Below are 17769 nucleotides of genomic sequence, written 5' to 3'. Positions count from 1 at the left end.
GGTGATATCCTTGTGGAAACAATGTGTAAAGAACATTCCGAAAAACTATTGAGAGCAACAACAATGGGTGGAATACAAATTGCAGTAACACCTCACAGAACACTCAATTCCAGTTGAGGATTGATAAAAGAATGGGATCTCCTTGATGTTCCTGATGAGGAGATATGTTCAGAACTTAAAGATGGGTGTGGGGCACATCCTGATACGTAGGGATGGTTGCCTGGTCTCAACCAAGAACATCATCCTTACTTTTGATACACCTAGGCCTCTGACATCTGTAAAAGCAGAGTATCTCAGCTGTCCTGCTAGAATGTACATCCCTAACCCGCTGAGATGCTTTAAATGTCAAAGATATGAACATGCCAAAACTGCCTGTCGTGGTTCTACTATCTGTGCCCGATGTGGTAGTAAAGAACATGATAATAAATCTTGCTGTGGAAAAAAAGCTACATGTGTCAACTGTCAAAGAGATCACCCAGCTTACTCTCGTGCATGTCAAAAATGGAAAGATGAAAAAATTAAAATGTCTCCAAACTTTTTGCCATGAGGGCCACATTGGGTACTTCAGCAATGTTCAGTGGGCCATAGTAAAAAAAAAAAAACTAGAACTAGATATGAGTTTTATTGAAAGCAGATAAAAACTGATTACAGAGTACGTGAGATTAAATTATCGTATATTAATGACAATGAACATTATCAGCAAATTCTCATATTTTTATCGCAATTATAATAAAACCATTAATGTGAATGATGTAACTGTGTTTGTGTTTTTAAAATCCTATTAAATTCAGGTTCAAATTTTGAAGTGCTAATTACAAGTAGCGATTTCAAATGTTCATCAGATAAATTTGCCTGTATTTTGACATATTTCATTCGGGAAAAAGTTTGTTTGCAAAGATACGTTGTCTCAAAAATAGAGATAAATTTACAAGCAAATTTCTTCAAATTTGCTTGTAAAATTGAAATTTTTTTTTTCTTCATTAGTCAATTTTAACAGACCTTTTACAGTTAGAAAGACTGTAACTTGGATTACATTTACTTTTTGCTATTCGGGAATATGTTTTGAACACAATTTTAATTAATGCATTTGAAATCTATCAGTGCCCTGTGTTTTTTTTTTTTTTTTTTTTTTTTTGTGTGGATTCTTATTGAAAAATTAGTCCAATTGGCAGGCTGGATAAAATCATATCGCAAGCCGCATCTGACCTGTGGGCCGTAGTTTGGAGACCCCTGCTCTATGGGGTAGTGCCAACACTAATAGACGAGGTCGAATCATTGATAGAATTCTTGATAACAACCTCTCCCTTTTAAATAATAAACTCAATACTTTCTTCCATATGCCTACTCGTTCATATTCTGCAATTGATCTTACAATCTGCTCCCCTTCCATTCTTCCACTACTCACATGGGACGTTGAAGAGAACATATATGAAAGTGATCACTTTCTTGTTCTCTGCATGTTGTCTTCACATGAACCATGTTCACCCACACGGATACCTTTATGGAAAATTGACCAGGCTGACTGGAACACTTTTTCTCATCTTGCAAAATTTAATGCTGATGCCATCAGTCAAGCACCTATCAATGGAGCTGTAAAATATATAACATAATGCATTGTCCAGGCAGCAGCAACCTCCATCCCAAAAACATCATCTTGGTTTCCAATCTCTCCAAAGCCTTGGTGGAACCCAGAATGTCAGACAGATAAAAAAGATCAACATAGAGCATGGGACATATTTTGTAGATATCCCACCACATCAGACTCGATAGCTTTCAAGCGTGCTCGAACCAAAGCACGTTATGTGAGATGTCAGAGTCAAAAACAATCATGGATCCAATTCACTACATCAATTAATCAAATGACCAGTCCAAAAATTGTATGGGATAAAATCCGGAAAATGAAAGGCAGATATAGAACACATTGTTTGTCTACCTTAGACCATAATGGAAGTGTTATTGCTGATCCCACAGCCATTTCAGATGCTCTGGGAGAAAATTTTGCCAGAATCTTATTTCTGTTCTTTCAGAATTTTTAATTCTGAAAGAACAGCAAGAGAAAGAAAGGCTAAATTTTTCTACAAATGTTCTTAAGCCATACAATCAATCATTTGTTAAGGAGGAACTAAAAAGAGCTCTCCTACTATCTCACCCAAGTGCAGTAGGGCCTGATGACATCCATTATGAAATGATAAAACATCTACCATCGTCTTCTATGGATCTCCTTCTCTTACTATACAATAGAATACTTTAAGAGGAAGAGTTTCCAAATTCTTGGCATAAGTCAATTGTCATTGCTATCCCAAAACCAGGAAAAGATCCAACACAAGCAAATAATTACCAACCCATTGCTCTGACAAGCTGTCTTTGTAAGATACTAGAGAAAATGGTTAATGCCAGACTTTTCTGGTATATAGAAAGCAACAATCTTCTCTCCAGTACACAATGTGGTTTCCATAGACATCGATCAACTTTAGACCATTTGGTTTCGTTTAGAAACTTGTATAAAAGATGCATTTCTGAAGCAAGAACACCTTGTCTCATTTTTTTGACATGGATAAAACTTATGATGATACAGCATATTAAAAGACCTCTATAACCTATATCTCAAAGGACACCTCCCTATATTTATTAAAAACTTTCTGTCCAGGCGAACTTTCCAAGTCAGAGTGGGAAATATGCTATCTCGACCATATCATCAAGAACAAGGTGTTCCCCAAGGCGCTGTCTTAAGTATGACCCTTTATGCTATTAAAATTAACTCAATCATTGAACAGCTTCCTCCCACTGTAAACAATGTCCTATATGTTGATGACTTCACAATTTACTGTCACTCACGTAACGAGGGTAATTGAAAGACAACTTCTGCAAGCAATTGATCATGTCTCTCTGTGAGCTCTTAATAATGGATTTAGATTTTCAACAGAAAAAAGTGTCTGTGTACATTTCTGTCGAATATGCACTCATCACCTAGATCCTGAACTAAGAATGGGACATACTGTTATTAAAGTAGCTACAGAAACCAAGTTCTTGGGACTTATCTTTGACAGAAAACTTGCATTTCTAGCACACATTCGTCAACTAAGAGAAAAGTGCAAAAGAACTTTGACCTCTTTCGCACTCCATCCTTGAGCTTCATTGCTCCATCTTCATCATGCACTTATACGTTCAAAGCTAGATTATGGGTCCCAAGTCTATGATTCTGCAAGACAGAGTAACCTACAATGGTTGGATCCCATCCATCATCAGGGTATACGATAGCTACTGGTGCCTTTCGCACTTCACCTACTCAAAGTCTTTGTTGAAGCAAATGAACCAGCTCTATCACTTCGATGGAAACAGTTGTCTCTTAATTACGCCCTAAAAATAAAATCTCTCCCAGATCACCCTACATGGAATAGTATCTTCTCCCTGCATTGGGAAGCTCAATATCACACCCATCAAACTACTATACATCCTTTTGGTATGCGTGTTAAAGAAACTGTACAAGCTGTTAGTATAAATGTTGACAACATTAGCTATACTAAACATAACAGCATTCCTCCATGGTGTTACACATGATGTCTTAAGAATGTAGAATTCTCAGCTATCATGGTGTAACATGAAGAATAAATAAATTAAAAACCCTGCAAGAGATAATAGATGAATTATTTAAAAGAAAAAGAAATATTCTTGCATCCAATAAAATATATAAAATATAAAGGTGTTTGTTAAACTAACTAACAAAAAAGAAAGAATACATTAATGTTGTAATATGGTATAAATGAGAAAATTTAACTAAATAAGACAGAAAAGGATTAGTCATAAAAGATGGTATGTGAGAGGCTAGAGGCTATTTACAAACTGACATTAGCTTATCATAAATAATTAAGCTATGATCCAATAATGGGTATTACGATCATGCCACCATACACATTCAACACATAAATTCATTTGACACGGACATATAAGATTAATTCACTTTATTTAACTATCCAAACTTAAGTAGATTAACTAAACCATTTACTGCACTGACACATAACTATGACATTTAAACTTTCTTATACAATATATTAGACATGCAAAATTCTCAGGACACTTAATTACTCATATAATATTAACATTAGTAAGCTTACTTTCATTATATTCTGTCATATATTAAAGTCCTAGTATTGTTTTCTTGGTCACTTCAACAGTTCAGTATTAGAATAATGATAACTAATACAGACGAATCTTAGTTAACACGAGATATATTTTACAGTACCTTTCTTTCTTGAATTTTCCATATGGGCCTCTACCTTTTTCTGATCGAACTATCTTGGTATAACCTCTCCGATAATCTGTTTCTCCTACGTTCCTTTTGGAATTGAACTATGCTTACGCGGTCTTAATCTCTCGTAACTTAGGACACACTTTGAATCATCTATATAGCGGCTGTACAACTCGCGACGTGGACATTGATTTCTTTACTTCTTTCCCTTTCTCGTAGTTGAAACTGGAGTTGAAACACAAAGAATATGCTTTCTTTTCTTTGACTATATGGCATTCTTCACTTCTTACATAGGAAGTACGGAATCGAAATCCCGCTCACTTTCGTTTCCGTGTTGTGGCGACGGAGATATAACCCCTATCTCGCCACTCAGGAAAACACCGTGAAATCCATACAAAAGAGCTTGCGAAGAACTCTCCTGGAACAGAACCAAAACCAAAAGCCAAAAAAGAGTCTCCTCCTGGGGGGAGGTTTCTAACCTTTTTATATCCTCTCTCCTAACAGCACCTTCTCTAACTTCTTTTCTTTGCCCCCCCCCCCTTTTTTTTTGACTTGACTTTACCGACCAATTAGGATGGCGTTTTTCTGCCAAATATCATTTGATTGGCGAGCCTGTAACGATTTCTCAATCTGGGAATTGACCCTAAGCGATTTTGTGTTGTTTTTCTTGTGCTAGCCTCTAACTTAATCCCCTTTCAAAATTTCTCTATGAATTTACTTAATATTTTAATCTCTAGCCTTTCACATGTCATCTTTTATGACTAATCCTTTTCTGTCTTATTTAGTTAAATTTTCTCATTTATACCATATTACAACATTAATATATTCTTTCTTTTTTGTTAGTTAGTTTAACAAACACCTTTATATTTTATATATTTTATTGGATGCAAGAATATTTCTTTTAAATAATTCATCTATTATCTCTTGCAGGGTTTTTAATTTATTTATTCTTCATGTTACACCATGATAGCTGAGAATTCTACATTCTTAAGATATCAGGTGTAACAATGGCAGGTTTGCACACCATCCTGCAACCTCTCACTTTGTCAGCTTCAGAAATCTTATAATCATCCATTTACCTGCAATTATTTAATGCACACAGAGCAGCACACACACACACACTCTCTGATTTCTTACCCATCTATACTGATAGTTCAAGAACTAATAACTCTGTTGGCTGTGCTGCTGTGTTCCCTGACATTATTATCTCAAATCAGATCCCACCAGACTGCAGTAATTATACAGCAGAGTTGCATGCCATTCACCTTGCACTTGTGATATAAAAGAAATCTGCTACCAAAAGTGTATAATTTATAGAGATTCATTGAGCTCTTTACAGGCTATCTTCTTTCCTATGTATAATCCACATCCAGTACTTTATGAGGTGCTACACCTGTTTCACAAAATGAAAATCCTTAATTTTGATGTTCAATTCTACTGGATTCCCAGCCACTTCATAATTAAAGGAAATGAGGCTGCAAAATCAGCTCATACCCTCTCCTCATACTGCTTGGCAGTTCCGTATATAAACTACAGAGAGCTTATAAGATCAAAGCTAATTGCACAGTGGGAGTCAACATGGCAAGAAGCATTAACAAACAAATTATATAACATTAAACCTGAAATTAAACACTGGCACTCTAGTCCAGCACTTTCCAAACTGTGGGCCGCGGTCCTCCTTGGGGCTGCAAGTTTTGTTGAGGGGGCCGTGAAATAATGGAAACAAATTTTAAATGTTTTAAGACTAAGTAGTTCCTTTTTTTTTTAATTTTAAAAGAAACGTATTTAAATTTTATTATTCATTATTTCTTTTTTGTTATTTTTTATATTTTAATGGAAAAAATCGCACGTCGGTGTTCGTTCACAAATTTTGCTTCCTGCGTATTTCGGCACTTAATGAATATTAGTAAGTATATGCTGATTCACATGTTTCATTTCAAAGGTATTGATAAGAAGCACAAAAAAACTTACAAACACAAAATCTTGAATATAAATTGTATTCAATATAAATACAATAAATATTATAAGATATGTCTGTATTAGGATTTTTTTCGATGGGGGGGCATGAAATTTTTTAATTTTTCCAAAGGGGGCCTTTACAACCATAAGTTTGGGAAGCACTGCCCTAGTCAATGTACAAAGAGAAGGGAGGAGGTTGTTCTTGCTAGGCTCTGCATAGGTCACAATCACCTTACACATTTTCTCATTTACTGAGAGCTGATGATCCTCCCATATATGAAAAATGCAACACACACACACACACACACACACACACACACCTCACTATTCATCATATTCTGGTAGATTATCAAAAATTTACACGAAAGAGGAATGAAATTTTCACCTATCTAACCAAGCCATATATACTCAGGGAAATGCTAGCAGACTCAGGCAAATTGCATAATGTTTTTAATTTTTTAGAAAGAATTAATTTGTACAAACACATTTGACTATAAATTTGTTTATATGTAAATACTGTTTTTCTTAACTTTTATACATGCATATTATTCATTAAGTTAAATCTGACCAATTTTGTATTACTGTAGGCCTTAATCTTATATATTTGTATCACCCTGCTGTAATTTCGTTAATATGTAAATACCATAATGCTAAACTTAAATTTTATGCATATATGCTGTATAATAATTCCTTTCTGACTCTAAGTATTAGTATAATAATGTTTGTTGTAATCTTAGTATATGTAAATACTGCTTTTCTTGACTTGTTTTGTGTATACATACTAGGGGGCGGCTCTGGTGTCCCCCCCCCCCCCAAGTTTTGGGCTGGTAAGCCAGACAAAAAAAAGTGACATAAAAACGTTTCAAATTTTGGCTTATCTGATTATTTTTGGATCAGATGCTCAGAGCTTGCTCCACCTTTGCTGCGAGTTGCCCCCTTCTTGCACTACTTCCGAGTTGCCCTCATTTTGCACTACTTGCTAAGACTTGAAAACAGCCATTTTTATAAAAATGGCTGTTTTTAGTTTAACGTTTAATATTTTTCTATTAAAAAAATGTATTATATAAAAATAGTGCAACATTTAATATTTTTCTATTTAAAAAAAATTGTATTCTTTTCCTCAAATTTTTTATATAAAAATAATTACACTACTCACACCAAATTATTATTTAAAAATATGTTATATTAAGAAGCCGGACAAAAAACGTGACATGAAAACATTTCAAATTTTGGCTTATCCTTTTATATATATAAATAGAGAGTGGATATTAACCTGTACCGTTATCTATTTATGTACTGCTGAAACCTCTACAGAGATTTTGTTTATATGTAGATACTGCATTGCTCAACATAAATTTTGTGTATGCATCTTATTTACTACTACTTTATTTTTCGAATAATCATGTAGTGCTGTAGCACACCTTGTCTATTTGTGATCCTTCTAATAATTCTGTTTATATGTATTGTTAAATTCAGTTTATACTACATTGCTAAATTTAATTTTCATCCATACATATTTATAATAATCCCTTTTTGACTATTTTTATACTGCTATAAAATCATCTATTATAATTTTACATATATGTAGATACTGCATTCCTTGGCTTAATGTTTCATATTTTGTGTATTAACTTATATTGTTAACTATTTTTGCACTACTATAATAACCTCTGACCTTGTGTGTCGCTGTACCCTCTGCAGCAGTTCTGTTTATCTATAGATGCTGCTTTATGGAACTAGATTCTTGTACAGACATATTGTTTAAATTTTTCTGTAAATGCTAATGTTGTATGTATTGTATTTATACAAAGGTCATACTGTGCCATACCTTTAGTATGGCACAGTATGACCTTTGTAGTTTCTGTGCCAAATAAACTATAAACCAACAACCAACAAAGCTCCCTTTTTTTTTTTTTTCTTTTTTTTTACAATGTCATTTGATTTATATATGAAGAATAATATAGGAGGAAAATTCTGACATACCGTTTATGGATGTTTTCTTTCTCCTTATCTTGGCAGTATGTATTCATCTGCTGTTAAGCTGTTAAAGAGGGTTTGGTAAAGTGGGGGGGGGGGGGGGTAAAATAATGTGGGGGAATTATTTGGAAAAAAAACCAGTTTTTTTTTTTCAAATAATCCCCCCCCCCCATTACTTTACTCCCACTTTATTAATTTGTTTGGTTTAGATTTCTTATTCTCTGATATCTAGTATCTTGATTCTGGATTTGCTTGCTGAATCCATCTCTGGCAAAGAAAGGTTAGGGTTAGTTATCCTAAGAAGTTAAATCTCATTTTTGTCCAGAGATTTGAGTTGCTAAAACTAAGACTTGGAGGTAAAAAAGTTCTCTTGATAATTAATATTTAAGGAATTGACAGTGTACTAGAAATATAAATTAAATAAACTTTAATATATACTTTCTGATATTTCGGCAAACGTCACGTTGTCATCTTCTTGGGAACTTAATACAAAGACGTGCACACAAGTACTAATAACAGCAAATGAGACTGAAGCTAGGAAGCTAACGTTTTCCTAAAGTCCTGATGGTGCCCCCTGGCGGGCTATATTGGTAGTTCTTGGCCTTTGGGCTGAAGTTCTTCTGATAAAAGTTTCCCAAATTTGGGGCAGTCTCATGCATCCAAATTTGTTGAGGTTTGGCATGTTCCTAAGGGCCAAGGGCGATTCCATGAATAGTCTTTCATACTTGAACTTGCTGCGGTGTAATACTGTGGCTTTCTTCCATCTTATTCTGTGGCGAGTATCCAGAGCGTGGTCTGCAAGCCTAGAGTGGCTGTACTGGTGAAATCGGTTATAATCCTTGTGTTCTGAGATTCTGATATTTGCTGTCCTGCCTGTTTGGCCAAAGTAGGACAATTTACAAATGCAAGGGACCTTTTATACACCAGGTAGGTCTAGGGGAAGTGGTTGGTCTTTAGTAGAGTGGATAAGGGATGCCAGTTTTCTATGTGGTCTGTAACAAGTGGTCAAGTCATGTTTTTTTAAGATTTTATTGATTTTTTTCGAGGTGCCTCGGATGTAGGGAATGGTGATGGATTTAGAGTAATCTTTTTTGTGAAGGAGAGAGGGTGGTGGGTTGTGGACAACTGGGTTAAGCATTTTTTGGAGGGGGTAGCCATTGGCTGAGAAAGTGTCACGGATGTGATTTAGTTCAGTGGGTAGGGCTTGATCATTTGAACAGATTATTTTTGCCCTGTTGAATAATGTCTCAATAACTCCATATTGTTGTGAGGGGGGGCGTGATGGGATTGTTGGTGAATGTATCTGCCTGTATGGGTGGGTTTTCTATAAGCTGAGAAAACCATGGTTCCATCAGGTTGGCGGGTGACTAGTGTGTCTAGGAAGGGGAGGTTATTGTTTTCCTCTTTTTCCAGGGTGAACTTGATTCTAGGGTGTTGGTTGTTTAAGTGTGTTAGGAAGGAGAGGAGTGAATCCGGGCCATGTGGCCAAATAGCGAAAACATCATCAACGTAGCGAAGCCATATGATAGGTTTTTGTGGGGCTGAGTTTAAGGCTTTCTCTTCAAACGTCTCCATGAAGAAGTTGGCCAAGGGTGGGGAAAGTGGTGAACCCATGGCTGTCCCCTCTATCTGTTTGTAGAATTTTTCCTGCCAAACGAAATAGCCTGAGTTCATTGTAAACTGAAATAGATCTGAGATATCGGGAGGAAATTTAGCTTGGATTAGCTCTAAGGTTTCTTTGAGGGGGACATTCGTGAATAGGGAGGAGACATCAAAACTGACCATTATGTCATTATGTTGGAGTGTAAGGTTTTCTATACTGGCTTTGAAGTGGGCTGAGTTTTTTTATGTGTGATGGTGTGTTGCCAGTATAGTGTGAGAGCACTTTGGCTAAATGCTTGGCTAGTTCGTAAGTGGGGGAATCAATGCCATCCACTATGGGACGTAATGGCACGTTTTCTTTGTGTATTTTTGGGAGCCCATATATGCGGGGGGGGGGGGGTCTAGAGTTATAGGGTTTTAGTCTGTTGGTAATCTCCACAGGCCAAGAAGTGACCTTCCTAAGGAGCCTATGGAGTTTTCTAATTTGTGAGTTGGTGGGATTGTAATCAATTGGGAGGTAAGTGGAACGATCTAATAGTAAAGCCTTGAGCTTACCTGTGTAGTGTTTAAGATTGAGTACCACAGTGGCGTTCCCCTTATCCGCTTTGGTGATCACTATTTCTTTGTTTCTCTTCAATTCTTGTAGTGACTTGTATTCACTAATGGATATGTTGGATTTTGGAGGTTTTGCTTTATTCAGAACACAGGCTACATCCAATCTGATATCGTTGGTGATGTGGTTTGGAAGGTGGCGAATCCCCCGTTCAATTTGGATCATTAATTCCTCGGCCGGTAATTTCTTAGGAGCAATGGCGAAGTTGTGACCACGTGACAAAGCGTTGAGTGCTTCACGCTTCGAGGTAGCTGAAGAAAGGTTAACTACAGTGTTGGTTTGTAGTTTAGGTTTGGACGCAGAGTTCTTTATTAATTTATCAAACTTGTCGATATGTCGGCTCCGTCTTCGTTCAAATTCTTTTTTAGCTGCAGTACACGAGACGTCATGTAGGATGGACCAAAGCTCGTGATTAAGCGTATGTGAAAGCTCATTTTCTAGCGCTAAAATAGCTCTGTTTATGTCGGCTAGGGAACCGCATGTTGCGGTAATTTGCTCCCAAAGTAATATCTGGCTCGCCAGGTTGTAAATACGGAGAGCTTTCTGTGAGACGAAGCGGTGTTTAAATTTTACACAGTTCGGGATGACTTGATTATCCCGGCAGCGTTTTAGGAATGCCAGACGGTTAAGTTGTCTGGATAACTTCAGCTTTAGTTTGCCGTAATGGCGGGCCTTGCGTTCGAAGGAATCTCCGTGGATGATCATTATTCTTGTTGAGAGGCTTATACGCTGGTTAAACATGATAACTAATATTTAAGGAATTGACAGCATATACTAGAAATATAAATTAAAAAAACTTTAATATATACTTTCCGATATTTCGGCAAACGTCACGTTGCCATCTTCTTGGGAACTTAATTCAAAGACACGTGCACGTTCTTCTCACAAAGACACGTTCTCAATAAAGCAAAACCTCCAAAATCCAACATATCCATTAGTGAATACAAGTCACTACAAAAATTGAAGAGAAACAAAGAAATAGTGATCACCAAAGCGGATAAGGGGAACACCACTGTGGTGCTCAATCTTAAACACTACACAGGTAAGCTCAAGGCTTTACTATTAGATCGTTCCACTTACCTCCCCATTGATTACAATCCCACCGACTCACAAATTAGAAAACTCCATAGGCTCCTTAAGAAGGTCACTTCTTGGCCTGTGGAGATTACCAACAGACTAAAACCCTATAACTCTAGGACCCCCCCCCCCCCCCCCCGCATATATGGGCTCCCAAAAATACACAAAGAAAACGTGCCATTACGTCCCATAGTGGATGGCATTGATTCCCCCACTTACAAACTAGCCAAACATTTAGCCAAAGTGCTCTCACACTATACTGGCAACACACCATCACACATAAAAAAAAAAACTCAGCCCACTTCAAAGCCAGTATAGAAAACCTTACACTCCAACATAATGACATAATGGTCAGTTTTGATGTCTCCTCCCTATTCACGAATGTCCCCCTCAAAGAAACCTTAGAGCTAATCCAAGCTAAATTTCCTCCCGATATCTCAGCCCTATTTCAGTTTACAATGAACTCAGGCTATTTCGCTTGGCAGGAAAAATTCTACAAACAGATAGAGGGGACAGCCATGGGTTCACCACTTTCCCCACCCTTGGCCAACTTCTTCATGGAGACGTTTGAAGAGAAAGCCTTAAACTCAGCCCCACAAAAACCTACCATATGGCTTCGCTACGTTGATGATGTTTTCGCTATTTGGCCACATGGCCCGGATTCACTTCTCTCCTTTCTAACACACTTAAACAACCAACACCCTAGAATCAAGTTCACCCTGGAAAAAGAGGAAAACAATAACCTCCCCTTCCTAGACACACTAGTCACCTGCCAACCTGATGGAACCTTGGTTTTCTCAGCTTATAGAAAACCCACCCATACAGGCAGATACATTCACCAACAATCCCATCACCCCCCCCCCCCCTCTCACAACAATATGGAGTTATTGAAACATTATTCAACAGGGCAAAAATAATCTGTTCAAATGATCAAGCCCTAACCACTGAACTAAATCACATCCATGACACTTTCTCAGCCAATGGCTACCCCCTCCAAAAAATACTTAACCCAGTTATCCACAACCCACCACCCCCTCCCCTTCACAAAAAAGATTACTCTAAATCCATCGCCATTCCCTACATCCGAGGCACCTCGAAAAAAATCAATAAAATCTTAAAAAAACATGACTTGACCACTTGTTACAGACCACATAGAAAACTGGCATCCCTTATCCACTCCACTAAAGACCAACCACTTCCCCTAGACCTACCTGGTGTATACCAGGTCCCTTGCAGCTGTAAATTGGCCTACTTTGGCCAAACAGGCAGGACAGCAAATATCAGAATCTCAGAACACAAGGATTACATCCGATTTCACCAGTACAGCTACTCTGGGCTTACAGACCACGCTCTGGATACTCGCCACAGAATAAGATGGAAGAAAGCCACAGTAATACACCGCAGCAAGTTCAAGTATGAAAGACTATTCATGGAATCAGCCTCGGACCTTAGGAACATGCCAAACCTCAACAAATTTGGATACATGAGAGTTCTCCAAATTTGGGAAACTTTTATCAGAAGAACTTCAGCCCAAAGGCCAAGACTACCAATATAGCCCACCAGGGGGCACCATCAGGACTTTAGGAAAATGTTAGCTTCCTAGCTTCAGTCTCATTTGCTGTTATTAGTACTTGTGTGCACATGTCTTTGTATTAAGTTCCCAAGAAGATGGCAACATGACGTTTGCCGAAATATCGGAAAGTATATATTAAAGTTTAATTTATATTTCTAGTATACGCTGTCAATTTCTTAAATATTAGTTATCATGTTTAACCAGCGTATAAGCCTCTCAACAAGAAAAAAAGTTCTCTGAGATAAATGATGCGATTGAATTTTACAAGAATTAAAATCATTTTCACAAACCTCATAGGATGGTTTGAATATTAGAATTTAGAGTTGTAGAAATTGATATTTTGAAGTTGTCTAGTTTTGCTTTCTGTTTTCTATAAGATGTTCACTTGACTTGGTTGCATCATTTGATTTTTTTTTTCTACTAAGTGTGTCACTGGTCTAATAATGGATTTTCATATTTGCAGTTTTGGTGCATAAATTTTATACATATATATAAACAATGCAAAAGTCCAGTTCTGAGATGAAAAGCATTTTAACAGAAAATTTCAATATACAATTGAAAAATAAATAAATTAATAAAGACATTGATATGGAGTATCACACCATTTGGATGTGAAACCTGGATTCTAGAATGAGAAGATTGGAGGCTTGTGAAATGTGCTGGCACCACATGAATAAAATAAAATGGACAGACAAAAAATCAAATGAACAAGTCCTGAGAGAGATAAGCAAAACAAGAAGTCTAGATCAATCAAAATTAGAAAAGATAGTTGGTATTGACATATATTTCAGCATGATGGACTTGTGAAAAGAATAACTGAAAGCAAAATAGAGGGAAAAGAAGGGACAGGCCAAGGAAAAGCTTTGTCGACCAAGTCAAAGAAAGCATGTGCATGAGGAGTTACCAGGAGAGTAAGAAGAAAGCGAATGACAGAGTGGAATGGAGGAAATTGCTGCTGAGCTACCTGTCCCAAGACTGGTGTGACTGATGATGATGACAGGTATGTATATAGCTTATTGCGAAACTTTTTTTTTTCATATGCAGTCATCTAAATAACTGTTTTCTAAATACCCCATTTTCTAATTCCAAATAACATTCATTGCTCCCTTTTGATTTTGCACTAGAAAGATGTCTCCTGAAGGTATTTCTATTCAGAAGGTTTCTGCTTCTAACTTCTGTGTTGCCTTTTTCATTTCACTAATATCTGCCCTGCAGCTTGGAAATTAGCTCATATTCAACAGATTCGTAAAGTAACAGAGAAAGCCATTAAGTCAGCTACCTGGAAACCTCTCAACTAATAAAGGATCATTGTGGATTCTGCCAATGTTAATCACAGATCTTTTTTTAGTTATATCATCCACCTTTGAACATGTCATGGAAGAGTTTGAATCTAAAGTGATTGATTTTTATATCAAGTTATGTGAATCCAACGACAAAAGGTTTTGTGATTGGATTCACATTACATATGGTACATTGAATGAGCTAAGGAGTTACTTTAGGAAAAAGCAATACCAGGAAAAAATTTATTGAGCTTATTATTAATAAATTCAATAATATCTAATATTAATTATTGAATTGTTGAAATCCAGTGAAATATTTGACTGGATTTCTAACCAGCAATTTCAGGGCACAAATTACAACTGCGGTTCACATAGTACTCAGGCTGCTTACAAGTAATTCAAATTGTAACAAGGAACTGAATATCCTAACAGAATGCCAGATGAAAATCTAATTCAGAGAAATAAGGCTAAATGTGGTCTTAGAATATCGGAGAATAACACTTGTGATTCAAGTGATATTCTTCAAATTAATGCAGCTATGCTTTGGGATTGCTTCTTTCCTGATTCTAAAGTCTTTCAGACCTATAGTGACTTCTATTTAGCACAGTCATCTTTTTCCATTCATCCTTATGTGGAGAAATATCCAGAGCATTGCCTGCTGGGTTTTTTATTTTTTTTAAGGTGGATGTTAACAGATCTCCATCTGTTCAAAGTAGGAAAGTCACAAGAAACTACACTCAAAGGATGTGCAAGAGGATAAAGTTCATCCTTCAGAGAATGAATGAAGATTCTAGTTGGACATGTGGTTTGTAAGCAGCATGGAGATTATATTTGCAAAGAACTTTAAGCTATCTATTCAAAATATCCTGAGTATAAGGGATATCTTGCCAGAATGAGAGACAACAGATGGACAGTCAGAGTTACAAACTGGTATCCCAGAGATACCAAAAGGAAACCTGGAAGACCAGCCTTAAGGTGGGAAGACCCAATGATTAAGAAAGTTGGAAGAAAATGGAGAAGAAAGGCCCAAGACAGGAATAGCTAGACTCTTTACGACCTGCAATCATGGAGAAATCCTGACTGAAACCACAGGTCCATCAAGGTAAGGGATAGAAATAGTTTTATGCTTTGTGTTGGTTGCAGATGGGATTGTGGTGGGGGGGGGGGAGTATCATGCAATATTTGTCTATTTTATAGGGATTATGGCCATTTGCAGAGGTGTCAGAGTTCAGTAACAAGGGCTGTATCATATGAACAAATTGTTCTGACTTTGTGTTTTGATGACACTACTGTTTGTATGGTAGTTGTGTAACCATTTGGTGGCAATTTAACTAGTGTGGCTACAAAGTGGAGACAGTATCTTTTTCTATAGTGAAGTCTATTTTTAGATGTTGGTTTTGTAAATGCACTTACTTAAATGATAAGGACAAATAGCAAACAGAGCTATATAGCATAGCCAAACTGTTGATTGTGTGTGTGCATGTGAGAGAGAGCGCTTTGTTTTTTTAAAAATTCCATGTAGAGATGTATAGACTAGGTGTATGTTTGGAGAGGGGGGGGGGGGTCTGTAACCTGAATGTCTGCTATTGAAAATATTATACCTTATTCAAAATGTTATCTGATTTAACTATTTGAGGTATTTTTATCTCTACAAGGAAGCTGTCTCTTTTGATTCCTTTGCTTGTATTATTAGCATCTATTTCTGATCTGGAACTCTAAACTTATTGTGACCAAGAAATGTCAAGTCAAATTGAAATGAAGATGGAGAGAATACCCCTCACCTCAAAAAAAAAAAAAAAAAACTCAAACAGTATACCAAAGCGACAATGATTTGATCAACTGTTATTCGATTGGCCTCATCTCTAGTGGTGGGGGGGGAAGCTATATATCCTATTTATAACATCACCAGAGAACAAATTCATATAAACAACACAAATGCATAATTGAAAATCAGAGCACACTTCCTTTTTCTTAATATAATTGTCACATGACTTCTTTCCTTCGCTGTTTACTACTGTAAACTACACGTATCAGCCAATATATACACATGAACTCTTACCACCCAACATAAAAACTAGGTATACATTTTGCTTTAACTAGAGTTATTTTGATTTGTCATTTTCGCATACTGTTTGAAATGCAATAGTTGTGTGTTTGTGTACTCCAGATGATAACCATAATACAAAGGTTGAAACATTCGTATTATGTTTAGTGTTACCTGGTGATCAGCATTCATTTCTGGAAATTAATTATTCCTGACATGATTGTAGTCTCCATAAATTACTGAAATGAATACTGATCACTCTGTAACATTAAAAGTAAAGACCCTTTTAAATTCACTTCAAATAGATTTCTTTCTAGTTTTAATGAAATCCACTTACAATCCTATGAACTCTTTAGTTTCCTAACTGAACATTTTTTTTTTTTTTGATAATATATAGATTTGTAAACATACAGCATATTAGTATCATGGATGGGTTATCAACAATTTTATATACTTGAATCATTTTTTGCATCAGATAAGTCCACCACAATATTTGCAATTTTCTTCTGAATTGGTAATATTTATAAAGTTTCTGATTTGAATCAGTGCTTATTTTTCAGTCTTCCAAATCACTCAGCTACATCAATCTGTCTATATTTTAGTCTGCCTCTCATTCTCTTTCCTGTCATTTTTCCTTCGGATACCTGTTTTGCTAACATATTCTGCTTTGTTTAAAAGATATCTTCAATTAAGTTTACTTACACATTTCTGATGCCAAGTTCTTTTTTTTTTTTTTTTTTTTATCTTTATTTTTATATGGTTATGCTATGTTATCCATGCCTGTTTTCCAGCCAGTCATCAGAAGTTGGTATATATGGAGGGACAGCTAGCTAAGATCTTCCCTTCCAGATGTACTGATATTTTTGACTGCTAAATTGCTGGCCTTGTTGGCTGATCAGGTTAATTTACCTGTTTTCCCACTAACAGGCTTCAAATTTGAATCTGCATCTTGTTGGCTGGAAATCAAGATTTAGAATGATCAAGATTAGTTGTGGAATTAGGAGGGCACTAAAGGTAGCAGATGGATGGAAGAAAGTGAAATAGGGAAATACTGAGCCAAAACAAATCAGAGGGTTCAGTAGATAGTAATTTCTGACATTATATGGTATGACAAATGCATGCTCTGTGCTTCTTCCAGAGGGTAATTGTATTTGTGGGAGATGTGCAAATTGAAGTTCAACAAACTTGGTGATTTTTGAAATGTTTTAATACTTCAGTATATGCATTGGAAACCCTGGGGTATTGTGCTTCCAGGTTCCCAACTTGTGGTGTTGGACAGTAATCTGTGCTAGAATTTGTTTTCTTTTTTTTTTTTTATTGCAGTAAATGAAAATTTTGAATTGACAATTGACATTAATTTCCTTTAAGTAAAAAAAATATTAATCATAGAAAGTGCTC

At 36.3% G+C, this 17769-nt stretch overlaps 1 protein-coding gene across 5 annotated transcripts in view; it reads left to right on the top strand.

Moving 5' to 3' along the window:
• Positions 1–17769, top strand: part of LOC150108442 (solute carrier family 41 member 1-like) — a 294151-nt gene that overhangs the window by 232612 nt on the left and 43770 nt on the right. The window lies entirely within an intron of this gene.

This window comes from Typopeltis vanoorti, chromosome 3 (genome assembly GCF_054136105.1).
Source record: "Typopeltis vanoorti isolate ZY-2024b chromosome 3, IOZ_Tvanoo_1.0, whole genome shotgun sequence".
Lineage (NCBI taxonomy): Eukaryota > Metazoa > Arthropoda > Arachnida > Uropygi > Thelyphonidae > Typopeltis > Typopeltis vanoorti.
Note: the sequence above shows the minus strand (reverse complement) of the source record. Positions and strands in the feature narration are given on the sequence as shown.